Source organism: Equus przewalskii, unplaced genomic scaffold, assembly GCF_037783145.1.
Source record: "Equus przewalskii isolate Varuska unplaced genomic scaffold, EquPr2 ChrUn-13, whole genome shotgun sequence".
Lineage (NCBI taxonomy): Eukaryota > Metazoa > Chordata > Mammalia > Perissodactyla > Equidae > Equus > Equus przewalskii.
The window spans coordinates 8010149-8019092 of NW_027228750.1; the positions used below are offsets into that span (position 1 = coordinate 8010149).

Sequence of the window (8944 nt, forward strand, 5' to 3'; positions counted from 1 at the left end):
TTTGTCTTTGTCTGATTTATTTCACTTAGAATAAAACGCTCAAGATCCATCCATGTTGTTGCAAATGGCAGTATTTTGCATTTTTAATGGCTGAGTAGTATTCCATTATATATATACCAAATCTTCTTTATCCACTCATTTGTTGATGGGCACTTGGGTTGCTTCCAAGTCTTGGCTATTGTGAATAATGCTGCAATGAACATAGGGGTGCATATATCTTTTTGAATAATTGTTTTCATGTTCTTTGGATAAATACCCAGAAGTAGAATAGCTGGATCATATGATAAACCATACTTTAAGAGATTGTATCTTTGTGCCTTTTCTTGTACCTCATGGTCCCAAGATGGCTGCTGTACTTCCAGGCACAATGTCAATATTCCAGAAAAGAAGAAATGGCAACGGGACAAAAGCGTCCCTGCCAGTTGAGTTTGTCCCTTTTTACCCAAGATAGCAAAAGCTTTCCTGGAAGCCGCATCCAGCAAACTTCCCCTTATATCTCATCGGGTCACGTAGCCTACCTTAAGAGAATGAGATTACTATATGTTCTCTAGGCGAATCACAATTCATTCCTTATGGCCAGAGTAGGGGGTCTTCTCTCCCTAAAGTCAAAAGATTTCTACTAGTAGCTGAACAAATTGAGGTTCTATTAGCAGAGTAGAAGGGGCATGCTGCAGGAAGAATGTTGGGTTGGTAAAGGATCATTTCTACCATTGATTACTTCTTGCAATTTTGTTACAATCCCCTCCCCGCCCCCCGTGTTAGGCATGTGTATAGTATAAACATGTACTGCTGTGATGTCGGTATGATGCAATAGTGATTTTGGAAGACTTCATAAATAAGCCGATTGAAGGAAAGACATAGGAAGGACATGGAGGGGAAATGGGTGGGCACAGTTGGTTTCAGATTGTTAAGAAAAATGGCCTGTGAGGGAAGAAATGCACCGGGGACTTGGGAAGTCTGTAGAAGATGGTAGGCCGGTTTGGCCAGCTCATTCATTTTAGGCTATCTTGAGAAACAAGGGAAGTGCAGAGTGAAGAACCAACATATCTGAGAAAAAAGAAAGCATGTTACCTTAAAGCTGGAGGCAGAATTCCCAGTGGAGGAGAACTTTTGTGGCTGTTGTTAGCAAAACACTCGCATAATCACTCAGTTCTGTAAAGGTAGGTCCAGGATCTGGCTTAGAGAGCGGAAAATGAAACAAAGAAAGCTAAATTCCTTGCAAAATAAAGTAAGAAGAATTTTGAGTTTTGACTGGCCGCACAAGAGGAAGGGTAAAGGGATCCTGGGACCTGGGAAGGAAACGGGAAAAAAATGAAATGGATGCAAGAGAAAGTTCTGTCCTCGTCATAGCCAGTGAGCATTATACCCTCTCCCCATTTTATGGGGAGGGGGTCACGCAACTTCCAAATGGCAGAGCCAGGATTTAAACGCAGAATTCAGATGCCTGCTGCTCTTTCTGCCTGCGGCCTCCCCCTAGAAGCCTGAAGGAGTTCAGGTTTGAGCTGGGAGGCAGTTGATTGGTCATTTACAAACCCTCCGTCTACAGGAAGACTTTGAGGCAAGGCTCGCCTCAGTCACGAAACAAAGTATCAGGTGCTCTGGCAGGAAGCCCCATAGCACCTTGGGGAACAGGCCATTTCCTCTGGTTAGTGCTGTGGGTGATGTTTTCACCTCCTTCCCCAGAAAAAAGCTGGTAAACAACCTTAGCCCCAACTCCCACCCCCAGGCCTCTTGCAACCAGGCCTCTGTTGCTACAGCAACCCATACTTTCAATTTCCTGATAAGCAAAGGACTGGCATCTTGCCCCTATAGGAAAGTACCAATGTGCATTTCATCTCCTTTTATATTACCAAAAAGAAAAAAAAAAGAAAAAGCAAGCAAGCAAAACAAAACAAAGTTTTTTATTGTACAGCCCCATTCACCCTGGGAATCTGATGCTCGTGGTTTCTCATGTATTCACACCTTGATTGCTGCGCAGACCTCACGTATTTCATGTGGCCCATCAAGGGCTGGGAACTGCTAGTCTGCTTCCTCTCGGTGGCAAGGACACTAGTGAGCTCTGATATATACATCATTGAAGTACATGGCAATAATATTAGCTTGGATACTCCAATTATTCAAAACATTTCCATAACTAAAATCTCCCTTGGTCTTCACAAGTACTCTGCAAGTTATGTTGGGTGTGAAAACTCCTCCGAGAGCTGAGATGGTACCTCCTTGGAGTCAGGTTCAGGTCTGTGTGGTTCAATCCGCAAGAGCCGGCAGGGTGCCTGGGACACAGAAGATGCTCAGGAAATGACAGCTGCATAAAGATGTGTTCAAGTATGGTGTAAAGTGAGCAGAGAAGTGGAGAAATGATAAAGTAGGCTATGGCTCTTTTCAGCTCTTAGAAAAGTCTATAAGGTCATCCACCAAGGGAGAGGCTGGCCCTCATCCTCAAGTTGATATGTAATTCCAAGGGTGCAAGCTTCCTGAGGGCGGTGAGTTTGAGTGGCTCTATTCAGCAGAGTCCAGTGTGGGGACAGGTGTCAATTTAGTATGTATGGCTAAATAGACACATGGGCACCTAGGTAAGTGTGTGTGTATGCATACGCTATGGGCATACCTCTCTTTAAATATGACTAAGGCATGAGACGGAATGATATTCTGTGCAGGAGCCAAGGGGAAGGAGAAGAGAGCACTCTCTAAGACCCAAGTGAGCAGCCATGGCTGGGAGGGTGGTGCCAGTCCAACCACCCTGCTCTCTTCCCTCTAGGTCCCTGCCCATTGCGACCTTCCATCTTTCTTCACATGCTTGTCTTTCAAAGACTTTCATCATTTCCTTGGCTTCCTCTACATGATGGCTGTGGTCACGGAGCAAGACAGCTCTTCTGTCTAAGAAGGTGGTTTACCACAGCTCATTTCTGAGCTGGGCAGGGGGGAGGGGAGAGGGAGGGAACCACGGGGGCACAGGAGTCATACCTTCTTGGGCTTTGTCATTAGGGTGAACGTGGACAGCTGGGGGTTGATGTCATTGATCAGTCAATGAACAAGTATTCACTGATCTCTATGTTCCAGGGCTGTGCTAAGTGCTCACTGCTCTCTGTCGTCTCTGCTCATTAAGTGAAAAAAGTGGAAAAATAGAGGACAGTTATCTATCCGATACTCTCATTGGGCTGAAGACAGGGGCTTGGGCAGAACTATCTTCTGGGTGCTGGTCCTGACAGCCACTGACTCAGTGGCTAGCTCTGTATGATGACGAAGGTTCACCCCCACCGTGTGCCCTCCCCGGGAGGCCAGGGACTGGCAGACTCTGAGTTCTCAAGGAAGGATTTTCCTATTGCTGAGGTCACGCCAGCAGAGGTGCCAGGCTTGACAAGGATGGCCTGAGGCATAACAATACCTCTGATACTGTCCCATCTGACTCGACATTTTATGATTCTAAGTTCTTTCTGTCAATAAATGTCCAGAATATGTTGGTTAATGAGACAAGTGAGATGCAGAGGAACAAACAGAGCGTGGAATCCAAGCAGGCACAAAGAGGTTTCATTGCAATTCAGGCAAGTAGAAGAGAATTTCAATTCAAATTAGTCAATTAAAATTCATGGGGCGAGCCCCATGGCCTACTGGTTAAGTTCCCGGTGGGGACCTACAGCACTCATTGGAGGCCATGCTGTGGCAGCGGTCCACAAACAAAATGGAGGAAGATTGGCACAGATGTTAGCTCAGGGTGAATCTTCCTCAGCAAAAAAAAAAAAAAAAAAAAAAAAATCATGAGGAAGCCATCTCAGTGAAAGTGTTATAAAAGGTTACTGTTCAAAAAAATCAAAAAGGTAATAAAAGATGTACTATATTGCAAGAAACAGTATAGGACAGAGAAGACTTTATTACTATAAGAGGGCTTTAGCTTATTTCTTTATGACTCATCAAGAATGATCTTGCAATTAACGTGCAAGCTTTATTTCCCCGCCCAGAGTCTCAGACCAAACCTTGGTTCTGAAATGTGAGTTACTGTGGTCATGGGACTGAGATGGTTTTTAAGTTTCCCTTGGTTAGATGAGAAAAATATATATAGTGCTGGGAAATTGTACAAATAAGCATGGAGGCAATTAAATGAATGTAGGATCGATATTTTTGGTAAATTGTGTTCATTCAGGCAGTTTGCCTTCATTATGCTACGTTATTTACGCTCTGTCTGCCTACCACATTTAGCAGGCTGATATGTTTGATTTACAGGACTCACTTCCATGTTTAGAAAGATTTTGGTCATTAGATATGTAAGTCTTCCCTGTCAGAAGTTTGAAGCATTGGAGAAAATCAGGCATTTTCCATTTCTCACTGCCGGGAGAAATGTCTAAGGATCTGTGATGAATTACAAAGCCCCGCAGCATCCTCTGAAACCCTTCTTTCCTCCTACAATGGAGAACGGTGGGCTCATTTCCCAGCAGTATAGCACAGCCCTATGTCTGCCTTATCTCCAGGGTGGTCACCTACACCTCTGAGGACTTCTAGTAGCTGTGACACCTCTTATGATGAGCCTCTGTCCTACATAGGAAATAACAACAACAACAAAACCCCACATATACTCTGGGGAATTCCTCAGTGTGTAAGGCAGAAATGGGTAGGGCATTTTGGAAACAGTGAGCAGACTGGCCTGACCGTAATTACGCAGGATGTCTGTTTGAGGACATCACGTAAGGCTTTGCATGCTGGACCACTTGTCAGCTCCGCAGAAGCTGGTGGACTCATCAATAGTGCCCCAAGAACCTGGAGATAGGGTTCCCATTTGAGTGTGAATTAAAGGTTCACTTTACCTGCCTTGTGACTTTGGGCAAGTTTCTTAACATCTCTGAGCCTGTTTTCTCATCTATAAAGCAAGGAGAGTAATACTAGCTCAAAGGATTAATGGTAGTGCTGATTTGAAATCATGTTTATAAAATGCTCAGTATAGTGTCTGGACATGTAAAGAGCTCAATCCATGAGAGCTGTCGGTTCCTATTAAGTGAATGACCAAGGAGAACTCGGAAGCTCCTAAGTGTAAACGAGATATTAGGACTGTAGTTCAGTTCCACAAATCCGGATTGACCATGTGCTAATGTTGTAGTCATAGTGCTGGGGATTTATTCATATTTATTCAGCAAATATTTATTAAGCAAATTATTATAAGGAAATTAGCTGTGCCTGTTGGTTGCTCAGAGCCCTGAATAGCACCAAAAGGACACTTTCAAATTTTATTTGTTCTTTTTCTTCTGAATATATTCTGTATTTAGAGAGATCTTTAAAAAGTAAGTAGACATTGCTAAGTGAAAGAAGCCAATCAGAAAAGTCTATATACATACGATTCTAATTCTATGGAATTCTGGAAAAGGCAGAATTGTGGAGAGACTAAAAGGATCAGTGGTTGCTGGGAACTCCAGGAGAGGGAGAGAAGAATGAATAGGTGGCACACAGGGGATTCTTGAGGAAGTGAAACTATTCCATATGATACTTTAATGTTTAATGATGGATACATGCCGTAATACATTTGTCAAAACCCATGGAATGTATGGGAGAAAGAGTGAACTCTGATGTCAACTATGGACTTTAGTTAATAATAGTGTATCAATATTGGCTCATCAATTGTAGCAAATGTACCACACAAATGCAAGATGTCAATAACATGAGAAACTGTGGGTGACTGTGGGGGGAGGGAATATAGAGGAAGTCTTTGTACTTTCCATTCAATTTTTCTGTAAACGTAAAATGGCTCTAAAAATTAGTGTGTTAATTTAAAAAAATAAAGTAAGTAGATTTTTCACAATTCGTTTTATCTCCCAGTCCTGCCTCCTGGAGATCAGATTTGATTCCTCAGGCTGGAATGCACGTTTCTCCTTCATGTTCCTGGATTGCTCTGTGTTTCTCTTAACTCCAGGGCCTCTGTATTATAATATCTTTCCCACGAGAAAGTAAACTCTCTGGGGGCAGGGACCATGCCTTATGCATCTATGTGAGATGTCAGTCTTCTGTTCAGACCTCCCAATGGCCTTCCGTTCTAAGTGCTTTACATGCATTAACACAATTAATCCTTAAAACAACCTTGGGAGGGAAGGTACCATTCTTACCTCCATCCAGTATGAGAAAACTGAATCGTCTGGAACTTAAGAAACTTGTCCAACGTAACAAAGCTGGTAACTAGCAGAGCTGGGATAGCAACTTAGGTGGTCTGATTCCAGAGTCTACAGAAAAACTACCAGAAAACACCCAAATGTTTTAAACTGTAGGTCACATACATTTTTGGGTGATGAAATCCTTTTAGAGTGCCTCAAAAAAGCGTATTTTTAAAAATGCAATCACAGAACGGAAGAAAAAAGGAGAAATACCTTGCACATAACAGGAATGGTATTGTTTTGTGAAACTTTTATGTTTTTTGTGCATTACACGTGTGCATATGTGTGTTGGGATGCCATGTAAAGTGTATTTAGAAAGCTCACTGCCTTAATCTGTCAGGAGAGTTATCACTTCAGGTAACAAGAAGCGCAGAGCCAAGGCAGCTCCAGCTCCTGCCAGCCATGCCTGGCTCCCGCCCCCTTACTCTGAGAGCACAATGTCCCTGTCCTGCCATGTGCTTTGGCTTCATCTCAACAGTTCCTGTCATCATATCCAAACCCAATGATGTCCAGAGGCAGAAAAACAACATCCCTTCTAGAGAAACCTATACCAGAAATTCCCAGCAGACTTCCCCTTGCCTTGGATAAACATCTCCTTACCTCTCACTGGCCAGGGCTGAGTCACGTGCCCACTATAAATCATTCTTGAGAAAGGAGACTGGGACTGCCGTGATCAGATTCCACTGATCTGATACATGTCTGATCAAAGACTTTTCCAACAAAGATAAAAGGTGGAAGGAGTATTAGGCAACCTAAGCGTCTGCCCTGAGTAGAACCCAGGAGAACAAAAATGCTTCAAGTAATTTTCTGTCTCTTTAATGGAAGCTTAAGGCAGACTACACATCTATCCATGCATCCATTTATTCACTCAAGAAATATCTTCTGATTACCTAGTGTGTGCCTGGGACTGTGCTAGGCACTGGGGACACAGAGGTGAGCAAAAGAGACACGATCCATGCCTTCTGGGGATGACTCCAGAAAGGGAGAAAGTAGTTGAACTAATCAGAAATATATGTGTAACTAACTACCAATCATTTTAAGGGCTTTTAAGGAAACAAAGAAAATGGTGTGACCTGAGGTTGTAACAGGAGATCTGATGTAAATGGGGAGGGGTTGGTCAAGGTTACCCAAATATAGAACAGAGACCCTTGTCTAGGAGAGAGAGAGTTGAGAATTTTGGCTCCAGGAGCTCTTTGTGGTAATGTAAAAGGTTGTCTTTGTTCCCAGTATTCAGACGTCCTTTCCTCATCCTGGCTCTCAGTGCTCACTCCTGGCAGATGTATGGGTTATTGTTCAAGTCATTTCTCACGGAAGATCGTAAGCCAAGACGGTTTGAAGGACAGACGGATGGTTGAGCTCCGGTTCACCTCAAGCTGTGAAGAGGAATTGTCTAGGACTATTGACAGTGTTATTCCGTACTAAAGGGCCCGTTCCTTGGAAGATTTTTGCTTTTGTTTTTGTTGTTCTGGTGTCTTTGTGCCAAAGGACAAGATCACATCCTGTGTATGGGGCGAGGTCCCCCCCTTGAATATAAGAAACAGTCATTCTGGAATATGTGAATACTGAGGCAGGGCTGGACTCAAGGGCATTTCCACTGCAGTCAGGTCAGCTGGTCCCTGCAGTGTGGGGATGGGCCTAGGGGTAGGCAGAGAAGTGACCGAGAGAAGACCCCTCTGCAGACCCCAAGAGCAGGGGTACTTCATTTTTAAGTTCTCCCTTGTGTAATACCCTTCTATTATTACAAAGCCTTTGGCAAATCCGAACAAACTTTATTTCATGATCTTGGCTATCACTGCAGGGAACTGGAGATAGGGCCTATGTCCAAGTTGGGCAAAATGGCACAGGGGAGAGCAGCGGCAGTCTGTCTTGAGACAAATGAGGGTAACTTCAGAAACGGAAAGTAATAATTTGGATCCCTATGGCAGATTTTGATGAGAAGAAACTACCAGAAATAGTCTGGGGAGCATGTAAACACTTGTTAAGGGTTTCCCAGAAGTATCTGGAAACAGGACCTGTTAATAGACGATACTTCTGCAATTAAAAGAGATGGAGTTGAGACTACAGTGATTTAGGCATACAGGGTGTGGAGAGTTTGGACATCTGGATTACAGATCTTATTCTCTCTAGTCCTCACAACCACCCTGCAAGGTGACTATCATTTTGGAGAGTGAGGCTCAGGAAATGCCTAACCCGAGCCTGCAGGACAGGCAAAAGGCAGCGCGGGGCTAAGTCGGTTATTCTGGTATGCCACACTGCCTCTCTCAATAAAATTTATCTGTGGGCTTCCTTTCAAGACCCTCAAGAACAGAAGATGGTGTCATTTTCTTCCATTCCACAGCCAGACCGGGAGAACCCGAGGGATAGAGTGGGAGACGGCAACTGCACAGAGAAAAGAGGGAAAAACTTTTCTCTTAACAGAAACTGAGGCTTCTTGCTTTTTCCTTTAACTTCCCACTTCCTCATCTACAAATGAATCAACACCTACACCCATTCTCATCTCTTTTCTTCCCCTCAGATAAAGTTCTCTTTTCCCATTTAAGCCACTCTTCTACCTAAGCCCCGGGCTTCCTTCTCCCTCTCCTCTCAGACCCTGTTCCATCTGCCGCTCTCTTTCTTGTACTTTCCATCCCGTCCCTGCTGGTTCCTACCCCTGTGCCCATAAATACGTTCTAATCTCTCCCACCTTAATCCACTACTTTAAACTCAAATCTCCTTCTAACTATGGACTGATTGACTTTTTCCTATTGTTATCCACACTTCTCAGAAAACAAAGATTTATAGTTATTCCCTCTACTTCCTTACATCCCAATAATTTCTCA

The 8944-nt window shown here is 43.6% G+C and overlaps 1 long non-coding RNA gene across 1 annotated transcript; it reads right to left on the minus strand.

Moving 5' to 3' along the window:
* Positions 1–1493, minus strand: LOC139081637 (uncharacterized). Its single transcript, XR_011536791.1, has 3 exons — positions 1072–1493; positions 519–599; positions 1–190 (listed from the first exon to the last, which is right to left on the minus strand). It is a non-coding gene; the product is annotated as an uncharacterized lncRNA (long non-coding RNA).
* Between the last annotated feature and the right edge of the window lie 7451 nt (positions 1494–8944).